This window comes from Schistocerca serialis, chromosome 2, assembly GCF_023864345.2.
Source record: "Schistocerca serialis cubense isolate TAMUIC-IGC-003099 chromosome 2, iqSchSeri2.2, whole genome shotgun sequence".
NCBI classification, from domain to species: Eukaryota; Metazoa; Arthropoda; class Insecta; order Orthoptera; family Acrididae; genus Schistocerca; species Schistocerca serialis.
In genome coordinates, this window is record NC_064639.1 from 896,760,261 (window position 1) to 896,768,680 (window position 8,420).

Below are 8,420 nucleotides of genomic sequence, written 5' to 3' on the forward strand. Positions count from 1 at the left end.
CCTGTAGTATATATCGGACAGCAGACTCAAATAAATGTGGAACGCTACTAGCGAGTGCCACATATTTTATCGTCAGTCCGAATTGTGACGTAGGACATTTTAGTATTCTGTTAAAGACAATGAGTTGAGTCTCTGTTTACTTGGTTTATCAAATAGGAGAAAATAATGAAAGTTTCGCTTGACTTCTATTTCACAATGTCAAACAGTACAGCACAGAACTGAAATGTGTACGTTTCATTTTCACTGTGCTGTGTAGGCAAAGAAATCCAACGGGCAACAGTGCGTCCTAACATGAATAGGAACCCGTCTAAATCTAAACTTAGAAAATTTGTAGTATACGCAATGCCATTACAATATGAAAGCAAGTACAAATAATTGTCCGCTATAACTGGTACCCGCTCGTAGACTCACTGTGCCGTGCGGCGCCGTGGCTTAGTTGGTTAAAGCGCCTGTCTAGTAAACAGGAGATCGAGGGTTCGAATCCCTCCGGTGCCTAGCCGAAATTTTTATGTAATTTATAAAGCATATTGAAGTTTGTACATTCTAAATAGATGGAAATATTACCAGAATCTGCCAACTATACGCTTCAAAAGTACAACTAACTTCATTAACGTGAAATTAAATATTGAGTCTTTGTACGTTCATACTAGTAGTATTACATGCGTCCATAGCGACCATTGAATTAGACGAATCCCTCTGATGCCTAGCCGAAATTTTTGTTTAGTTTGTAAGGCATATTGAAAGTTGTACTTTCAAAATAGATGAAAATATGGGCACAATCGGCTAATTACGTGCTTCAAATGTACAAGTAACTTTCGTAACGTAAAGTGGTTTCGGTGTTTAAGGTGGAAATACGGAGTCTTTGTACGTTCGTAGCATTAGTATTACATGCATATATGCTTCAAACGTAGAAGTAACTTTGGTAACGTAACGTGCTTTCGCGGTTTTAACGTGAAAATATTGAGTCTTTGGGCGTTCATAGCAGTAGCATTACATGCATATATAGCAATCATTGAATTAGTAAAATATGATGCTCTTTTTCACCTTCTTGTGTACTTTGTCACATGCAAGTTCTTTTAGTCGTATCAATTTTTACTAGACAGGCTTTCTAATCGCAAATTTTACCACATATCCTTACAAGTGATCCTGGAGTATCCTGTAGCATTAAACACAATGACCGAAAAGAAATATGCAAAAAATGTGTTTTTTAAACGTAGATTTACTGAAAACTACAGAATTTCTTTCATGTTTGACCGGCTAAGGTGTGAAGAGACGTAGTAATTCTACCTCGTCGTTGAGCACGTCATCTGAAAAATTGCTCTTCAAATCGTTAATTAGAATCAGCAGCCAGTCGTCTCTTACATCTTACGATGGATGCAACACTCGCAATAAGTCAGTGTGATATCTTTAGGGATGTATAATTTTTAGTGGATAGTGTTGCTACGAGAATATTTTTGATGTTATTTTGTATCTGTTATTTGCCCTAGGTCACATATTTATTGACCGTTCTAGGGAAACTGCGTCTCCTAACAGACATTCTAAATTTTTTTCCCCGTCTGTTATTACGGATAGCTAAGGAGCACGCTCCCGAACCAATTCCTTCTCACTTGCTGATTTCTTTTTCACCCACATTCCTTCATCTTCTCACCTTGTCTCTCTTAATTCCACTTACTGCTCCTGGCCTGTTTTCTTACCTCTTCTATCCTGGGATCATTCGGGGAATATTTCTTTCTGTTGCTTGTAGGTCTTTTACGAGGTATGTGGGAAAAGTAATGAGACTGCCAATACTGCGAGCGATCTGGCAACGTTGTGTTGTTCTACTTGTGCAGACCGGTATTTCATCCCCTTCCAGATGCTCAGTCCTATTTTCAGCTCCGTACAGCCGTCACGTGTATTTTGAGAGCGCTATCAGTGAACTTCTTTGTGTGTTCCGAAAATGGAACAGCGGAATTTAGAGCAACATTATGTCACCAAGTTTTGTGTTAAACTTGGGGAACCCGCGAATGTGATCTTTGAAAAGTTGAAGCAGGCCTATGGGAAACAATCCTTATCAAGATCGCAAGTTTCACGTTGGCACAAATTGTTTTTGGAAGGCCCAGAACACGTTGAAGATAACCTCACTCAGAGGGTTCTTCAACTTCAAAAACTGACGAAAACGTGAAATGTGTGCGTGCTCTTGTGTTATCAGATCGCCGTTTAACAATAAGGATGATGGGTGACCTGTTAAACACTTTCACTGTAAATCAAATGCTGACCGCAGTTTTGCAGATGCGAATGGTCTGTGTCAAAATGGTGCCGAAAAATCTTACAACTGATCAGAAGCACAGTCGGAGAAACGTGTGCGTTGATCTTATTGGCAGGACTGCCAAAGACCACGAATTGTTTAGTCGTGTGATCACAGGTGATGTATCGTGGATTTTTTAGTACGATCCTGAGACAAAGCGGCAAAGTGAGGAATCGATACAGAGACATTTCCTCGGCCGAAGAAAGCTCGAATGAGTAAATCAAACATCAACAGAATGCTTAATTGCTTTTTCGACATTAGGGATATCATGCATAAAGAATTTGTTCTTCCAGGTCAAATTGTCATTCAACTGTTTTACAAAGATGTATTTGAAAGGCTCAGGAAAATGGTGCATCGAATGGAACTGTACAATGCAGACAAATGGATGCAGCATCATGACCAAGCCCCATGTCACACTGCCACTTCCATCACGGAATTTTTTACATCAAAAGGCATACCCCTTATTCAACAGCTTGTATATTCATCTGATCCAAGTCCTTGTGGATTTTTCCTTTCCTCAAAATTGAACAATGTCTTAAAAGGACGTTATTTTGGGACTCTGGAGAACATTCATACAAAAGTGATAGACATGTTAAAGGCCCTACCAGCTGAAGCCTTTCAGCGCTGCTACCAAGACTAAGAACAAAGACTCCGCCGGTGTATAGGTGCCGGAGGGAAATATTTCGAAGCGGAGAATACTGTTGTCCGAAAGAAATAAAACCTTTGGTAGACAGAAATGTTCATTAGTTTTCCTCCACACCTCGTAAATTGAGCGGGACCGTACCGAGGGCGTTGCAGTATTTACGCGCCCCGCCAAGAGCGCTGTCGCCGCGTGTATGGAGAAGGGGGAGGGGGGGAGCGCCAAAACTGATTTTAAAAAATAAAAGAAAAAAGACGGTTTAAGTATTGACTGAGTCGTAAAATTAACCCAACTGTTGGTCGTTGTGCCTGTAGACAAGTATGCAGTGTTCGTCTTAAAACACCTCGCGCAAACAAACGTATGTTCTGTACTGGTCATCGGCTGCATTGCTCCAGTATGTGATGTCGGAAGACCAGCAGAAGTAGGCCTTACCTATGTATGGGATATTTTTGTTATTCCATCGCGAATGACACTCTGACTCATGTTAAAGTGTCGAAGTATGTAATTACTGTGCTAAAGTTTAATCTACGAAGTTTTTGTATCAAATATCACCGAACATTCGTTTTCACTGTGCCTGTCAGTCCTGCCCACATGAATGTGTCGTTCGCATGCACGTCTGCATAAGTAGAAAATAATTACAGAAAAATAGTTCTACGGGTGGGTAGGAGGATTAGGGGGGGGGGGGGGGGCGCTGCTTTGGCAGTTCTACCAGGGCTGTAGGAGCCCCTCGTTAGGCCTCTGCTTCTACGAACCATCTAGTTGCTAATGTTTTGTCCCAGAAGTTAAGATCTGTTCTGTTAGCCTATTGTCAATAATTCTGTATCAGCGTTTGAAAAGTGTATTATCTTCTTTTCCTTTTGTATGTGTTGTGTTGTCTACGTTTGTGTGTCACTACTGTGCTGTAAAGCATTGATTTTGGATTTATCATAGGCATTTTTGATTATAAATGCTCTTCTCATAGCGTATGCATTTTCACGTATGGCATACTTTTCTAACCCATTTCCTTGAATTACTTCTCCTAGATTGCGAAATAATCCAGCACGGCGGGATTAGTAAGATCATTGGATAGTTAGAACTAACCACGAATTCTTTTGTGCGTGACACCTGCAACATTCGTCTATACGACTGAGTCACTGCTACAGAAGACGCACAGCTGGCTTGGTTGCTGCCAGACAAGTTAAATGACTGCACACGCTATGTTTACTTCATCGGCTCCTCAGAGCGCACGCACCTCAACGCCTTGCTATTAGATACTAACTACTTGTCATTTCATCATAATCGAAACACAAGGTCCCACTTTTATAATACCTTTATTGTGCCCAACCATAAAACAAAAACGATCTGTGTTGCCGTTGTCTGCCTCTTGAGCAAGCTACGCTGCACTGTGCGCACAATTCAGTGCCGTTTACTTTCAGAAAGAACCTGAAACACTTCCTCCCGGAACCTTCTTATCATTTCCCCAAAAATTAACGCCTGTGGCCGGTTGTCCTTCTGTCAAACAGAAAAGCAACTGCTCCCATCCTCTTGTTCTTCTCATTTCTGTCAGTTACATCAGTTCATTTTCCCGTATCTTCATTAACTATGCATTTTCATGCTCCTCTTTGCCTTCATCTTCCGCCTCTTCTCAGATGTACATTGCTGCTAGCCGTCATAATTTAAAACTCGCTCCCTCTAACTTGTCTCTGTTGTTGCACTAGTTATAGACGACTGGATACTGTGCTTATATTTCTGCACAACAGCAATTACTATTTCTTATAACATTGTGTAATAAATGTAACTTACTTTTATTGTAATGAATATGTAGAGCACTTGTTTAGGTGGCTTGATGACACTAATTTTCCCGTGTTCATTAAGTAAATACATGCTTCGACCTGTGAGTGTTTCCTAATTGACCAGAGACTGTTAATAAGAAGGTAGCATTTTTTCTACGCTAAACGTATTACGATTTATTCTTTTGGTTACTGTTAGCGACATATAATTTATTAATTTGTTCTTGTGTATTAAGTGTGCTACAATTTAGAAAGCGTTACAGAAGTTTTCTTTTCTTTTTTTACAAAACATTATCACTGGTACTCGGCGTTTATTACTCACTATTATACAGGGTGTTGCGAAAAGGTACGGCCAAACTTTCAGGGAACATTCCTCACACACAAATAAAGAAAACATGTTATGTGGACATGGGTCCAGAAACGCTTACCTTCCATGTTAGAGCTCATTTTAGTTTCGTTCTTCCACCTACGCTCAATGGGGAACGTTATCATGATTTCATAGATACTCTACCTGTGCTGCTAGAACATGTGCCTTTACAAGTACAGCCGGCCGAAGTGGCCGTGCGGTTAAAGGCGCTGCAGCCTGGAACCGCGAGACCGCTACGGTCGCAGGTTCGAATCCTGCCTCGGGCATGGATGTTTGTGATGTCATTAGGTTAGTTAGGTTTAACTAGTTCTAAGTTCTAGGGGACTAATGACCTCAGCAGTTGAGTCCCATAGTGCTCAGAACCATTTGAACCATTTTTTTACAAGTACGACACAACATGTGGTTGATGCACGATGGAGCTCCTGCACATTTCAGTCGAAGTGTTCGTACGCTTCTCAACAACAGATTCGGTGACCGATGTGTTGGTAGAGGCGGACCAATTCCATGGCCTCCACGCTCTCCTGACCTCAAACCTCTTGACTTTCATTTGTGGGGGCATTTGAAAGATCTTGTCTACGCAACCCCGGTACCAAATGTAGAGACTCTTCGTGCTCGTATTGTGGACGGCTGTGATACAATACGCCATTCTCCAGGGCTGCACCAGCGCATCAGGGATTCCGTGCGACGGAGGGTGGATGCACGTATCCTCGCTAACGGAGGACATTTTGAACATTTCCTGTAAGAAAGTGTTTGAAATCACGCTGGTACGTTCTGTTGCTGTGTGTTTCCATTCCATGATTAATGTGATTTGAAGAGAAGTAATAAAATGAGCACTAACATGAAAAGTAAGCGTTTCCGGGCACATCTCCACATAACATCTTTTCTTTATTTCTGTGTGAGGAATGTTTCCTCAAAGTTTGACCGTACTTTTTTGTAACACCCTGTATATTTTGAAGTCGAAGGGTTGCTGGCAACAGAAAATGCTGTGTTCCTAAAAGCCAAAATATCGTGGAGGGTAAAAGTGCATCTAAGTTTTCTCTATTACAATCTCTGCTAGCAACGATGGAAAAACAAGTAGAAAAGAGTAATAAACGCCATCCACCACTGATGATGCTTTGTCAACAAAAGTAAAATGCATCTGGTGTAACATTCTCTTAAAATGCGCTACATCCCTAAGACAGAAAAAAAGATATCACAATTTCATGATTTGTTTGTGTATAGATGTTGACGTGCCAATAGAGTTGATAGTGGTACTGACCTTTCACCTCTGGAGTTGTCTATTAGATTCGTAGCAATTGCTGTTAGAGAAACTGCTACTCTGTCAAGATATGTGCGTTTATTACGAACCACCAAGACAAGTTAAACGAAAATGCATAGATCTCTTCCTTATTTGTGAAATCTGAATGACTTTAAGCATCCTCCACATGCACAGACCATCCTCAAGGAAAAGTACTCAGGTAGGGCCTTGAGGACTTCCTCAACCGGAACCTTGGCCACAGGCGGCGCCGGATATCCTCACGATTTCCTTCAACCTGAGAGTCGTGGTGGAGGTCACGTCTTGTGAAGATATTGTAACAGCTGTCGACAGCATGTCAGTTGTGTGAGTTAAAGCTCACGAGAAATTTCAAAGTGTAAAGCAGTGAGTGAGCGAGTGAGTCAACGTGTGTGTGCGCGCGTGCTCGTGTGTGTGTGTGTGTGTGTGTGTGTGTGTGTGTGTGTGTGTGTGTGTGTGTGTGATAAGGACCCTGCTGCACACCGCGTATCTCCACATACCATAGGTCAGCTGTTGCTTATGCTTTAGCGACTTAACAACGACATATTTCACGTTTACGTTAGCCAATGTCATGACGACAAATCAGTATAATGTACAAAAACTTACAAAAGTGTTGTTAGAGTTAACTGACAAATGTAAATACGTAAGGTACTAAATACAGTCTTGAACAGAAAATGGTTCAAATGGCTCTAAGCACTATGAGACTTAACATCTGAGGTCATCAGTCCCATAGACTTAGAAATAGTTAAACCTAGCTAACCTAAGGACATCATACACATCCATGCCCGAGGCAGGATTCGAGCCTGCGACCGTAGCAGCAGCGCGGTTCCGGACTGAAGCGCCTAGAACCGCTCGGCCACAGTGGCCGGCAGTCTTAAACAGAATTAGCAACAGTGTCTCTTTGCAGCGCTCGTCATTTAACAGAGAGAATGGCGATAGCTATTTCACCCATAAGTTTACAATAATAAAAAAAAACCACGTACAGACTCTTAATCATTAAAGCCAGAGGTTCCTTCCATAGTTATTGAAGTACGAGACAGAGACTGTTTCTCGTATCTAGTGAAGGTATTTTAGGGGAGGAATAGTCGCTTACAGTTCTGAGGGAGAAAAGCAGCGAAAAGCGAGAATAAAAAAGAAAGACCCTGTAATTAACTACAAGGAATAAGACTGATTTTCATGCTCTGGCAGAGAAAATAAAGGTAATACCCGCAAACACGTACAAAAAAGTCGGTGCATTAAAAAAAAATACTGATGGTGTGGATCTTCTTGAGGAACAGTTCCCGGGCCGGCCGGGTTTGGCCGAGCGGTTCTAGGCGCTTCAGTCTGGAACCGCGCGACCGCTACGGTCGCAGGTCCGAATCCTGCCTCGGGCATGGATGTGTGTGATGTCCTTAGATTGGTTAGGTTTAAGTAATTCTAAGTTCTAGGGGACTGATGACCTCAGATGTTAAGTCTCATAGTGCTCAGAGCCATTTGAACCATTTTTTGAATAGTTCCGGAAATGTTGAGCTTCAGGAGTATCTATAAGCTCCGGCAAAAGTAAAATTCTAAATCTCAAACAGTTAGACCTTTATGTTCACTGCTCAGCAACTGGGAATGATACTAAAGAAACTGGATAGACGTGCTAATAAACATCCGAGGAGCGTTAACTGAAAGCAAATATCGTGAAACAGATCATATTCAGGGATGGCGAATGATCAATTTCTGTATTATCTGCAAAGCGTATTAAATTGGTCTATAATTAACAAAACAGCTAAGAATATAGTTAGCATGGCCAGCAGATTTTTGTGGCAAACACAACTGGTAGAAGGCAACAACCTGCACACTACCTGCAAAAAGGGAAGGGCTTGAGCTCATTAATATCCTTTATGAAAGCAGAGCCCTGTATATAAAGAGAATGAATCAGGCTTTATAAAAAACGCTACACTGCTTATTACTGCATAGCTCTTTCAAGCGACAACTCCAAAAACTAAGTCCCATAGACGTAGGAAAGATCCTCACAAAATGGGACATGTAAGGACTCGCTACATGGTCCAGTCAGATTTATAAGACCACTGGCTATGTTCGATGTCAACGTGTAATAACGA

The 8,420-nt window shown here is 41.5% G+C and overlaps 1 non-coding gene across 1 annotated transcript; it reads left to right on the forward strand.

The window, feature by feature from the left end:
• Positions 1-421: 421 nt before the first annotated feature.
• On the forward strand, positions 422-495 carry Trnat-agu (transfer RNA threonine (anticodon AGU)). The gene has a single exon. It is a non-coding gene; the product is annotated as a tRNA-Thr (tRNA).
• The last annotated feature ends 7,925 nt before the right edge of the window (positions 496-8,420 follow it).